Below are 13,189 nucleotides of genomic sequence, written 5' to 3' on the forward strand. Positions count from 1 at the left end.
TCTGAAACAGGCACCCAGAAAACGCATTGCTCATGGCTGTTAACACGATGGCGCGTCACGTATAGTATGCATATATTTCACGAATACCATAACAGCAATCACCCGAAAGAACAGTTTCGTGGTTAAGATCGAGAGCCTATCAATTGCACGCGATAATATGTTTCATAGTGACCTTTATCCATGATGCCTTTATCGACATCATGGCACAGCACTTACGCAACTAAATCAAGCGACTGTGGTTATGGCGAGGCACGCATTTTTCGCGAAACCCATCAGTTTGCTACAACTTCGAATTGAAACCATGAAGCAGTTCTTTAAGCGCCAATTGTATTGCCTAAGTTATACTCGAAGCTACACAGTGCAGCTTAGGCTTCGCTGAAGAGGAAAATTCGAACGCCTTCTGCCTCACCATGTCTCGATCCTGCGTTGCCTAACTGCACCAGACTGAGAACTATTCGCTTCATGAGTACATAAAAGAGAACCTCACATGCCCGCCTCATAGAGAAGACACCACAAGCCTCAAATGAATTCACTTTTTTTTTTACCTCCACAGGGGAATAATCATATCTTCAATAAGCCTCATACTGCTAATGAATGAGGCTTCGGCTTCTTTCTAGCTGCAGCCATACGGTCCAAAAGGCATATTTCACTAAAAAATTTTGGCCGAGCAGCCTGTGTCAGTTCGCCAAACAGATTCGTGATGTCTGTTCCTCAAGAAACAAGCAGCAGTAAATTGCACAAGTCATTTGAACGTGTAGCACGGAACAGTGAATAAATATTGGTACATTCCTTTGCGTGTTCTGCAAATAGCTGTAAACCTCAATTAGCTTTACTTCAAATTACCGCCACTTGAAATTAAGCGGTGAAGAACGGCCTAATTTTGAGAAGCAGTTAAAGGAACAAGAGAACAAGTAGTGCTGGTTGAATCTAAATTGCCCTGTCAGGTCCTCGAGTTACTGCCGAGCGTTTCTGTGAAGAAATGAAAAATTAGATATTATACCATGAGCTACTCGTCATAAGCAAACACGTTTTAATGGGTTAAAATCAAGGTAAATGTACCAGTCATATGTAACAGACATAGTGACACGCTCGTTGCCCCACTGCAGGTATGCTATCCTAACTGGATTCTTATGTGTTATGTTTATGCTGCAATGGGGATGTTTTCCTTGCAACACTCGATCTGGCGTTAGAACGGCAGACTGAAACAAGTCAAAAGGGAGCTATGGCGAAGCGGGCGAGCAAGCGTTGCTTGTCTTCTTCTTCCTTCACCAGCACCATGGCCCAGTCCCTTCAGTACAATCACTCCCCACCAAAAGAGGAGCCATCCTGGCGACCTAGGGGCAGGAGAAGACAGGGGGGTCGTGGCACTGCTTTAGGCGGGAGACGTGGACAATTTCCTGGCCGCGACGACGCTGGTCGGAAGACGCGTCCTTCGGCTCGATGAGGTAGTTGACTGCGGATGTTTGTCGCAGTACCCGATAGGGACCATGGTACTTGGAATGCAGTTTGGAGGAAAGGCCCGGTGGAGTAGACGGCACCCACAACCAGACCAGCGAGCCGGGAGTAAAGGACGTAGCTGTAGTGGACGTGTCGTGGCGATGCTTTTGGCGCCACTGGTCCTGGGATGTGAACGAGCGAGCGAGCTGGCGACATTCTTCCGCGTATGCAGCCGCTCGTGAAACAGTCGTCGACTCCGAAGCATCCGGCCGGTAGGGTAGAATTGTGTCCATTGTGCAGGAAGGTTCGTGTCCGTAAAGAAGAAAGAAAGGTGAAAATCCAGTGGTGCTTTGCGTTGCAGTATTATATGCGTACGTTACGAAAGGCAGAATCCGATCCCAATTCGAGTGGTCAGAGGAAACAGACATGGCCAACATGTCGCCAAGGGTGCGATTAAAACGCTCTGTCATGCCATTAGTTTGGGGATGGTATGCCGTGGTAGTGCGGTGAATGATGCGACACTCCTTTAGCAACGCTGGAATGGCGTCAGAGAGGAAAACGCGACCGCGGTCGCTCAGTAATTCTCGAGGTGCTCCATGCCGTAATACCAGGTTCTGAAGGATAAAACGAGCAACGTCTTTTGCCGTGGCAGATGACAGGGCTGAAGTTTCAGCGTACCGCGTAAGGTGGTCGATAGCAACAATAACCCAGCGGTTGCCGCTGGGAGTGCTGGGAAGCGGACCGTATAGGTCAACGCCGACGCGGTCGAACGCTCGAGCGGGGCATGGTAAAGGCTGCAAGGGACCGGCAGCAAGTTTAGGAGGCGTCTTGCGGCGTTGGCACAGGGGGCATGACCGGACATACTGGCGAACGAAACGATACATACCGCGCCAATAGTACCGAACCTGGAGGCGAGAGTATGTCTTCAATACCCCAGCGTGGCCGCATTGTGGGTCATCGTGGAACGTGGCGCAGATGTCGGAGCGGAGATGTCGGGGAATAACAAGCAACCACTTGCGACCGCTGGAGTTGTAGTTGCGCCGGTAGAGGAGGTGATCCCGAATAATAAAGTGCGTGGCTTGGCGACGGAGCGTCCGAGAGATCGGCGCTGGCGACCGGCTAGACAGGAAGTCGAGAAGCGAACAGATCCATGGGTCCTTGCGCTGCTCTGATGGCATGTCGGAAATGTTGAGGGCGAAGGCACCGCAGGCGGAAATCGACGAGCAGATAGGATCAGGTGACAGGGGTGACCGGGAAAGAGCGTCTGCGTCTGAATGCTTGCGGCCGGAGCGATAAACAACACGGATGTCGTATTCTTGTAGGCGTAATGCCCAACGAGCGAGCCGACCAGTTGGATCTTTGAGCGAAGACAACCAGCATAGGGCATGATGGTCGGTCACGATGTCAAAAGGGCGCCCATACACGTAAGGTCGAAATTTTGCGATAGCCCAAATAATGGCCAAACATTCCTTTTCAGTAACGGAGTAGTTCGCCTCAGCTTTGGTAAGGGTGCGGCTGGCATACGCTACGACGTACTCATCGAAGCCATTCTTGCGCTGTGCAAGAACAGCACCTAGCCCGACACCACTAGCGTCCGTGTGAATCTCAGTTGGAGCAGAGGGATCGAAGTGGCGCAGTACTGGCGGTGAAGTGAGAAGGCGGCGCAATTCTTGAAATGCGTCGTCACATGCCGGGGACCAGTCCGGTAGCTCGGAACGGCCGGTAAGAAGCGCGGTCAAGGGGGCGATTATGGAGGCAAAATTGCGGACGAAGCGGCGGAAATAGGAGCATAAGCCGATGAAGCTGCGAAGCTCTTTCAGGGTAGTTGGTTTGGGGAACGCGGATACAGCACTAAGTTTCGTAGGGTCCGGGAGGATGCCGTCTTTTGAGACCACATGACCGAGGATAGTAAGCTTGCGAGCGCCGAAGTGGCATTTCTTCAAATTTAGCTGCAGTCCTGCAGCGGTGAGGCACGCAAGGACTTGCTCGAGGCGGCTGAGGTGTGATGCAAAGTCGGTAGAAAAAACTACAATGTCATCTAAGTAGCAAAGGCACGTGTTCCACTTCAGGCCTCGGAGAATGGTGTCCATCATTCGTTCGAAAGTGGCAGGCGCGTTGCAGAGGCCAAAGGGCATGACGGTGAATTCATATAGGCCATCAGGTGTTACAAAGGCTGTCTTTTGGCGATCGGCCTCTGCCATCGGCACTTGCCAGTACCCGGAGCGCAGATCCAGTGAAGAAAAGAATTCCGCACCCTGTAGGCTGTCCAAGGCATCGTCGATGCGCGGCAGAGGGTAGACATCTTTGCGCGTTATGCGGTTAAGGCGGCGATAGTCGACGCAGAACCTTATGGAGCCGTCTTTCTTTTTAACGAGGACAACCGGAGATGCCCAGGGACTGTTAAAGGGCTGGATGATGCCACGCTGCAGCATGTCGTCAACCTGCTGGTCGATGATCCGGCGTTCAGCGACCGACACACGATACGGACGCTGGCGCAAAGGGGTTTGTTGACCGGTGTCGATATGGTGAACGACTGCTGACGCTCGACCCAAAGACGGTTGGCCAATGTCGAAGGAGGCCCGAAAACGCTGGAGGAGCTGGATAATTTCCTCGTGCTGGACAGGTGTGAGTGCCGAGTCGACGGCATGAGCAAAGACGTCCACAGGGGCATCGGTTGCGCCAGGAGGAGTGACGGCGCAAAGCGGAAGTGGTGCCGCATCGTCAAACATGGTGGCTGGGAGGGTGCAGTCGAAATATTCAGAGCTCCCCAAGCACTCGCCGCGGAGTATGGATGAAGGGCACGCGGAGGGATTGCACACGTAAAGGGCAGCAGAACCGCCGCAAAAAGTGACGATAGCAAAAGGAAGCAGAAGGTTCCGACGGCTCGCACAAGAGGCTGACGGCGTAAACAAAACAGATGAGTTCGCGACAGAGTCACACGACACAGGAACCAGAGCGGCTGAGAAAGGTGCGATGTCGATGTCCGTGGCAGCAACAACTTTAGTAGAATGGTGGTCGTCAGGCTCAAAGCACGGCACTGATAACGTAAGTTCGGCACGAGCGCAGTCAACAACAGCTTGGTTCAGAGATAGGAAGTTCCATCCAAGAATGACGTCGTGCGAGGAACGGGATAGAACGACAAATTCGACAACATACAAAACGCCTTGAATGACGACCCGAGCTGTGCAGGATGCTGAGGGCTGAATGCAATGCGATGTTGCCGTACGCAGCGATAGATAAGTCAGTGGGGTGGTCACTTTGTTCAAATGGCGGCAAAACTTTTGACTAATAACAGAAACGGCGGCTCCGGTGTCAATAAGTGCGTGTACGGTGACGCCATCGACGGACAGTTCAATTTCGTTCGCAGGAGAAAAATGAGGCCTTGAAATGTTCGACGTAAACGCAGTTCCTGCCTCGGGAACTGCGACTGTTAGTTTTCCTCGCGGGCAGGACTGAGTCGACGAACCATGGGGGAAAGGGATCGACGACGTGGGGAGGGCGACCGGCGTGAATCGAAGGGGCGGCGACTAGAAGACGAGTCCGGAGGAAGATGAGACACATCATGACGCGGAAGTCGAGCAGGCATGTAGCCGGAGGCGCTCGCACTGTCAGGGAAACGGTAGATGCGACGGCGGCAGAATCGTGCTACGTGGCCCGGGAAACCACAGGAATAGCATATTGGCCGGTTATCAGGTGTGCGCCATGGGTTGACGACTGGGGCTCCAGCGGCCGAGTAAGGAACGGGAACCGGGCGTGAAGGTGGTGGCGGCACATGGAAATTTCCGGTGGTCCGGTAGGCGTCAGGAGCCGGAGGAGCATAAGGCCGGGCGACAACGTTAGCGTACGTCAGTGGTCCAACAACGGGCTGCGGATGAGGGGCAGCTGGTAGCGCCTCAGCAACTTGCGTTTGAAGCACCTGACGAAGCGAAGGAGCCAAGGAAGTCACCGGCTCAGGAGGGCTAGGCGCCAGAGACAGTTGCCGCGCGACTTCCTGGCGGATGAACTGCTGTATTTGCGGCATTAAAGCAGAAATGTCGGCAGCGTCGCGGCTAAAATCCAAGGGAGCGAGATCCGCGGTATCCTGCTGAGCAGCACAACGTGTTGTGGCACGCTGCTTGCGCAGCTCGTCGTACTCCTGACAGAGCTGAATTACCTCGGCAACGGTCTGGGGACTCTTGGCGACGAGCATCTGGAAGGCGTGGTCATCGACGCCTTTCATGACGTGCTTGATCTTGTCAGCTTCGTCCATGGATGAGTTGACGCGCCGGCAGAGCGAGAGCACGTCTTCAATGTAGCTGGTAAAGCTCTCGTCAGTGCGTTGAACGCGACCACGCAATCGCTGCTCAGCACGAAGGCGGCGAACGGCGGGACGGCCGAAAACCTCAGTCAAAGTGCTTGCAAAAGCGGACCAGGTGGTAAAACTGGTTTCATGATTTCTGAACCAGAGGTTTGCCACGCCCGTCAAATAAAAGCCTACATTAGTGAGCTTGTCGCGGTCGGACCACTTATTATATGCGCTCACACGGGCGTATTCGGCGAGCCAGTCCTCGACGTCGAGGTCCTCTGCTCCGCTAAAGATAGCAGGATCACGCTGCCGGACGACGCCAGGGCAGACAATGGTCGGGGGTACGGGAGCAGCAGCCTGGGACGGTCCGGGATCATTCATCGCAGGAGCTCTTGGTAGCGTCCGACTGCGGAGTTCCAGGATGTGGAAGAGAAACCCAGCGCCTCCACCAGATGCAATGGGGATGTTTTCCTTGCAACACTCGATCTGGCGTTAGAACGGCAGACTGAAACAAGTCAAAAGGGAGCTATGGCGAAGCGGGCGAGCAAGCGTTGCTTGTCTTCTTCTTCCTTCACCAGCACCATGGCCCAGTCCCTTCAGTACAATGCGTTTATGCTTTTATTAGTCACGTGCTATTTATGCTTTTTTATTAGTCCCTCAGTCTGCAAAGATCCGCGCATGAAAGACACGCAATGGGCTGGTAGGAGCTCCTTCGGCTGTCACTGCAGCGTTGCCCTTGAGAAATAAATTGTCGTCTAGGAAATTAGCTCTTTGAATAAGTTTGCGCGAATGAAGACGTCGTAAAATGTATTTGACATGACCGTCATAAGTATACAAGCCCAGGGAACGACAGCGAACAAACGGAAACACTGCAGAAGGCGCCCGTACGGGGGCTGAAATAGAAATACGCCGCCCGGACAGCGCCCGAACGGCAGCAGATAACAGGCGCGAGTCCGTGCCCTGACGTCACGCGAGCGGCGCTCGCAGCGCCCCTGTAGGTCGTTCTCGGGGCTGATGGTACATTTACAAGCGGAACGGCAGCGTTGACCAACAACTCGTGCAAAACGAGGCCATCGCGGGGCGACTCTATACTCATCCTTTTCGAGAGGCAAATTGTCGATATTATAGTAAACTATAACTGGTTTAGGTATATGAACCCTTTGTATTGAGGCACGCGCCACCGCTATATTAGCCTCAATTAATTCACGCAAAATTACCGCGCGACTGGCCGCTCGAAGCACTTTGCGTGTATTCGCCAGCTCCTTTCACGCTCGGAAAACACTTGTATGTAGCAAGTATATTGGGCAACAGAAATATGTATCGAGAGTTTTTTCATGTTGCTCAACAATTTTCTCATTCCCACTTTTCATCTAATTATAATGTTTGAGAAGTTGATTAATCAATTAAGACTAATTATGCAATTAGGCAGAATGTAAAAAAATAATCTGAGAATCTCCAAGCGACGGCAAACAGCATTACCTTGGTTCTGTCCAGCTACGTGGCATTTGCATATTTTTAAATCTTGGTGCATGATATACAGTTGGGACACGCTGTATATACAGTGACAGGACTCGCAACCGGAAGTTTCTTGGAGCGCAGGTTCACTGAGTCACGTCGGTCGATGTCTTTATTATTATTATTCTTATTGGAAGAGCATGTTTCGAGGTGTCCGTTCCCGCCCTCTGCATGTAGCAATCAGAACCACCCTTTCTCTTTGTCGATTCAGGCACTCGTGCGGTTAATTGCCGATGCAGTCTTGCGTGAGCGCGCTGCGCCTGGACAACTCGGAACTGCTGCCAGCTCCTGTGAGGAGGAGACACGCAGTCTGCCCACACACAGGTTGGGGAACAGCAAGAAATAAACACGCGTATCGGCGCCAGATCTCGGCATTGGGGCAACGCCTTTCATTGATTGCCAATTCTTCGTGTATACAGGTCGGTCGATCGGCTCGATCGTTTGGTATCTATGTAGTGGCGTTTCGCTGGAGCGGCTTGGTTACGCATATGAGCAGGCAGCGAGGACCCTCCATAAACAACGAGACGAGCCTTGTCGCAATAAAGAACAAGAAGGAGAAAGAGTATCCATCCTCTTATACTAATACCGCGCAGTCTTGCGGAAGTTGCGAGACGTCATAGCGACGTAAAACCTCGCGTTTGGTCTATTCATTGGTCAGGTTACATTTCCAATCGGCCAGTTTCAGTCGAGTGCCATCTGGTGCCAACGCGGATAACGAGGACAGAGAAGGGATCACAAAGGACGACGGCACAGTCATTCTGTCCACCACAGAAGGGCTGCATACTTCTCATTCTCCATCTGTCCAGTCCACAGTAGAAATACTTCATATCTCCTTCTGTCCATAGCAGATAGACCATCTGTCTGGTCCACAGTATGACTCCATCTGCCTGTATACATATGTAGAAGGACTTCATCTGTCCTGTCCCCCAGCAGGAACCAGTAGATGGAGTTTATCTGTACCTCTGTCCAGAACAGGATAAGATCTGTCCATGCAGTCCACAACAGAATGACTCCATTGTGAGGGGGCCATCGCGGCGGGCGCGCCGCGCAACATACTGTGGCGCACGCTTGCTTTCCCTATATCTGTCTGAAACCCGCTGCCGTAACGTTGCACGGATTTGCCGCCAGTAACTTCGCAGCCGCGAACGATCGTGCCTGTAAGGGCGAGCAGGTGCACGAGCGAGTTCTATGTATACGCGTTTCTCGGGTGATGTTTGGCCTTGGCAGAGTTCTCGAGTGGGCGGGGACGAGATGAGAGCAAAATAAGATGTATTTTAGACGAACCGCCGTGTCGCGCGCTTGGGTCCTATAGCGTGCGTTCGGCGCGGCGTTTCCTTCTTCCGTATATACTGTCGTACTGCACACGTGGACAGCGCGCGCAAATGACCCGTGCTGCTATGATTGAAGGCTGGTGCCTTATGCCTTGCATACGGCTGCGTGTAATGTATCGTGAATGAATGAGATGCTGTACAGGTACAGGTATACTTTGCGATAAACGATTTCGATTTTCGAACACGCGACCTTTTCGATCACGCCAGCGGTGTCACGCAGAGCAGTGTGTCGTGCTGGAGGGCTTTGGGGCTTCTATAACTAGGACGGCGAGAAGACGAGTTATAGTAAACGTTCACCTTTTGGAACGGAGTTTTTATGTATACATGTTGCTATAGAAACACTATAGATGAACAGTATTTCTTTGTGTGAACACAAGTAACATATACTATAGGTTTGTCCAAGCGCTGTCCAGACCAGCGCTGTCCAGACCAGCGCTGCTCTGCGTTCTTTCCAGCGTTCTTATACGATTCGTGCTGTTCGCAAAAAGGGTGTAATTTCGCCGCATAATATATTCTTTCGCGACCCGCGCGGACGAAAGACACGAGGAACGACATACGTCATATCAACCTGCAATGTCTTTGGACGCACTGAGAAAGCTGCTCTTCGCCTATGAGCGAATTCGAATCCATTGCACTTATTACCTAGTTAAGCAGCTTAATCCCCGGTTAATATATCTTGCTGCAATAATCTGAACAATGTATGTATATACAGGGTGTCCCATCTATCACGCAGCATGATTTAAAGAAAGAGGAACGGCGTTACGCGAAGCAAACCTGGTGCGAATTGTTTCCAGTACAGCAGAGTAGCCGCCAGTAATTTTTTCGTCACAGAGATTTAATTAGGTAATTGTAATTATTTTCTAACTCGAAAAGTACTGTCCTAATTATCAAAGTGTCAAAGAGAAAATTGTATATATAGAGCACCATGAAAAACTCCCGATACAGCTTTCGGTTGCTCAATACGTGCTACATAAAGGTGTTTTTCCGGGTGTGAAAGCTGCCCGCGAATAGACGCAAAGTGCCTCGAGCGGCCAGTCGTGCGGCAATTCTGCGTGTATTCGCGGGCGTCGAGTTAGATAATGAATTACAATTACCTAATTAAATCTCTGCAACGAAAAAATTACTGGCGGATACTTCACTGTACTGGAAACAATACGCACTATAGGTTTGCTTCGCGTAACGCCGTTCCTCTTTTTTTAAATCGTGCTGCGTGATAGCTGGGACACCTTGTATGGGCATCAGTGAACAAAAGAGACTACGTCATCAGAGTCATTGTATGGATGGTACAGTTTGAATGAAGAGTCATATGGCGTAAGAAGGGGCATGCCTGCTCTGAGGTCTCCGCTATACAGGTTCGTACCGTTTCTTTTACAGCCACAGCTTGACCAAGTTGCTTCAACAATACCTACAGCGCAGAGGAAGTCCTGCCGCGCACCCTGCTCTTTGAATTAATACAAGAGGAAGTCCACGTGCACGCAAACCGAGTTACGAATATTGCATCATAACTGCGTGTTTTTTTTTTTTTTTTCTTGCCCGTTTCCTTCCCGCCATATACGGAAGACGTCGCGGTAATGATGCATTCGTATACGACGCGCGTGATGGAGACGCAGATAGCAGGTTAAGAATTGCATCGGCCAGCAGGGCGGGTTCGCTTGAACGTCGTGGCGGCAAACTGATGGTGCACGCATGAGCCCTTCCTTTCAGGCAATCGGTGATCGTATACAAAATTAGACACAGGCGAAGGAACGCAATTCAAAAGGAAGCAACAAAGACGAACTTAAGGCGTCTCGCGCCGTATCTTTGCTAAGTGTGCTCTTTTGTCTGTGGGCAAGCATCAGCAGTTATTTCAGTGGCGAATCACTTCTAAGGTAATAGTAGATTATCCATATATATATGGATAATCTACTACACACACGCAGGTTCTACCCGTAAACGATTCCGCGCTGAAGAAATTTCCCTAGTTGATGGATAATCCCAACATTCAAAGTCATATTGAATCTCCTATGAACAGCAGTGCAACCATGCTGCCAGTGCAGAGCCCCACCCCTTTCTTTTTGTTTGTTTTTTCTGAGACACGTTTTATTAAATCGCCATCAGTGTTGCATGAGGAGGCAACGACCAGAAGTTGTCACGCAGGATGCAGCATTTCTGGAAGTAACACAGAGTGATGCGTAAGACTTCCTGCACATAGGACGAATATGGAATGCCATAAACGTACACTATCAGCAAAAGCAACGGTCAGCTTTTCCATCTCATAGGGTGTCTACATAGTGAGTATTGTAAAATGTAAACGAAACGATGACACATGCCGACTACAGGTGATAACTTCATTTCCAATCACTCCCGGCCCATCCTCCTTCCCACGTTAGGGTAGCTACCAGAACAAAGTCTAGTTAACCTCCCTCGCTCTCTCTCTCTCTGGATTTCCGATACATCGGACTCATGCCAAAACATTCGCGAAGTCTTTGGCACCACTAGGTGCCGCATGTACCTAAGCATCTTCTTATTAAAGCGAAACATTCTTTGTATAATATGTATGCTCTGCGCCGACAGTGCACGCTTTTACACCGCTCAGTAACCCCCCCCCCCCCCCCCCCCCGGAAAGCGTCACGCCGCCGCAACGCCACCGTCTCTCTCTCTCTCTCCTTGGCTCCACCCACCTGTCGTTCGGCGCGCGTTCTCCCCCTAGCTCTCAACCTCGCCACTCTCCGACCACCTGTGGCTGGCGCGCCCTTCGCAGGGCGAAATGCAGAAAACACCCATGTACTTAGATTTAGGTGCACGTTAAAGAACCCCAGGTGGTCCAAATTATTCCAGAGTCCCCCACTACGGCGAATCAGATGGCGGTTTTGGCACGTAAAACCCTATAATTATTCCTTCACTTGTGCCGGCGCCAACCAGCACGATTGGCACGCGCGTGCGTCACGTGATTTCAATGCGTTTGCTGCTATGCGACGTTCAACATTTCTCTTAAAACAAGCGAGAGCACGTGCTCGCGCACCATTTTCCATTAGGTCACAGACGCAAGATAGAATGTTGCAACGCTTTCGAGATCTGCCCGGATCGTAACGGAACATATTGTAAGGTTTCCTTGCCGGAGAAACGAATCATCATGTTCTCGCCGTCGTAGTCGTGCTGTATCGGCCTTGCTTTCGTCACACACGTGCACGCTCGCGTTGCACGCACGATTTCTCGCCTTCAACAAACGCGTTGGCTCATCAATAGTATACGCTTTGCAAAACCCCAAACTATGTCGGATACCCAGTTACCTGCAATTAATGCTTCGTGTAACATCGATTGTCACAGTGCGTGGTAACTGCCTATTTTACAGAGAAGCTGTTTATGCGAACCATGTGCCGTCGTTGTCGGACTTCGCCAAAAAGGGGCCACGTGACCTAGCGGGAGAGGAGAAGAGCTCAACAGGGGAAAAGTGGGTTGGAGTGACCCCTTTCCCCTGTAAGAATGCTGTGAGAGGGTGCAGATGAAAAGGAGAACGGGGAGGGGGTTGACGTAAGTCGGCGGCGCCGTCCAATACTCGCATTGGAGGGGGAGAGCGTGAGGCGCGCCAACCAATGGCGGTGTAGGAAAAGAGTAGGTCAACGGAGGAGTGGGGTGTGAGAGAAGTTCGCGTTAGCGTTGGTTGTATAACACACTGAGAAAACCGCAAATATGTAGGAACACCAACGAGGCAACTCGCAGAGCTGCTGTCGACGCCGTCCGCGTTTCCCTGCGTTCGCGCCGAACGCGCGCGGTGTCCGTGACTGCAGCCGACGCCTCCGGCAGCGGCTATATAGGCAGGTTTCGACCAGAAAACTGGACACTCGTCGAGTAGCGTCGGAAGTCGCTGCCTCTTCTCGCCTCGCAACGTTTCAATATAAGTTCCTGATGTAGATCTGTGTTTACTTGTATTTACACAATTGCATCACGTGCAACACATGCACATGTAACACTCGGTGTAACTAACACAGCCTCGCTGTTCGACCATCTTCACGGAACGAAAGGGGCGGCGATTTTTTTTTTTTTTTTTTTTTTTTTTGCGTAGCTGCACCTCCCTATACGCGTATACGTTTGTAGCAAGTGGTTCTCGGAGCTGGGTCGTCAGTGCTGCTGCTGCTGCTGCTGCTGACCATGCTACAATATCTATCTACACACAAACGCCCTTGCACTGTCAAAACCAGACTCGGATTTCGTACCGGACGTGGCTTTGCGGTCCAGCGACGTCTCTTCCGTTCCATGGCGATCAGGAATCACGAACTGGGTCCAGTGGCGAAGAATATGAAGAAAAAGAAAGAAATAGAACGGAAACCTGAGACGACAAGGACAACCGCAAACGGGATCAAGAAACAAAACTGCACTAGTTGGGAAGTGAGCGGCCGAAGGAAAAAGTCATTAGACGTTTTTTTTTTCTTTCTTGTTTTTTTATGTAGAGCTTGCCTTTTGTGAATCACAGGCGTGACGATCTTAATGTAGTACCTATATATATATATATATATTGTAGTTGACCGCAAGGGCTTGTGCAAATTGGCAAGCCAACCAATGCACACACGTACTAGAATTAGAAGGCAGTCACCGTCAAAAGTTTCGAGGCTCAGTGCGCGCGCCCCCGGACCTATGACGTCAG

The 13,189-nt window shown here is 51.0% G+C and overlaps 1 protein-coding gene and 1 long non-coding RNA gene across 2 annotated transcripts in view; one reads left to right on the plus strand and one right to left on the minus strand.

Annotated features, from left to right (window-relative positions):
• Positions 1 to 13,189, plus strand: part of LOC119460921 (glucose-6-phosphate 1-dehydrogenase-like) — a 61,749-nt gene that overhangs the window by 6,558 nt on the left and 42,002 nt on the right. The window lies entirely within an intron of this gene.
• Positions 10,634 to 13,189, minus strand: part of LOC125947598 (uncharacterized) — a 47,246-nt gene continuing 44,690 nt past the window's right edge. The window contains exons 2-3 of the long non-coding RNA XR_007468428.1: positions 12,762 to 12,822; positions 10,634 to 10,716 (exon numbers count right to left, since the gene is read on the minus strand). This is a non-coding gene — a long non-coding RNA (uncharacterized LOC125947598). The remainder of the gene's footprint in view (positions 10,717 to 12,761; positions 12,823 to 13,189) is intronic.

Source organism: Dermacentor silvarum, chromosome 8 (genome assembly GCF_013339745.2).
Source record: "Dermacentor silvarum isolate Dsil-2018 chromosome 8, BIME_Dsil_1.4, whole genome shotgun sequence".
In the NCBI taxonomy this organism is placed as follows: domain Eukaryota; kingdom Metazoa; phylum Arthropoda; class Arachnida; order Ixodida; family Ixodidae; genus Dermacentor; species Dermacentor silvarum.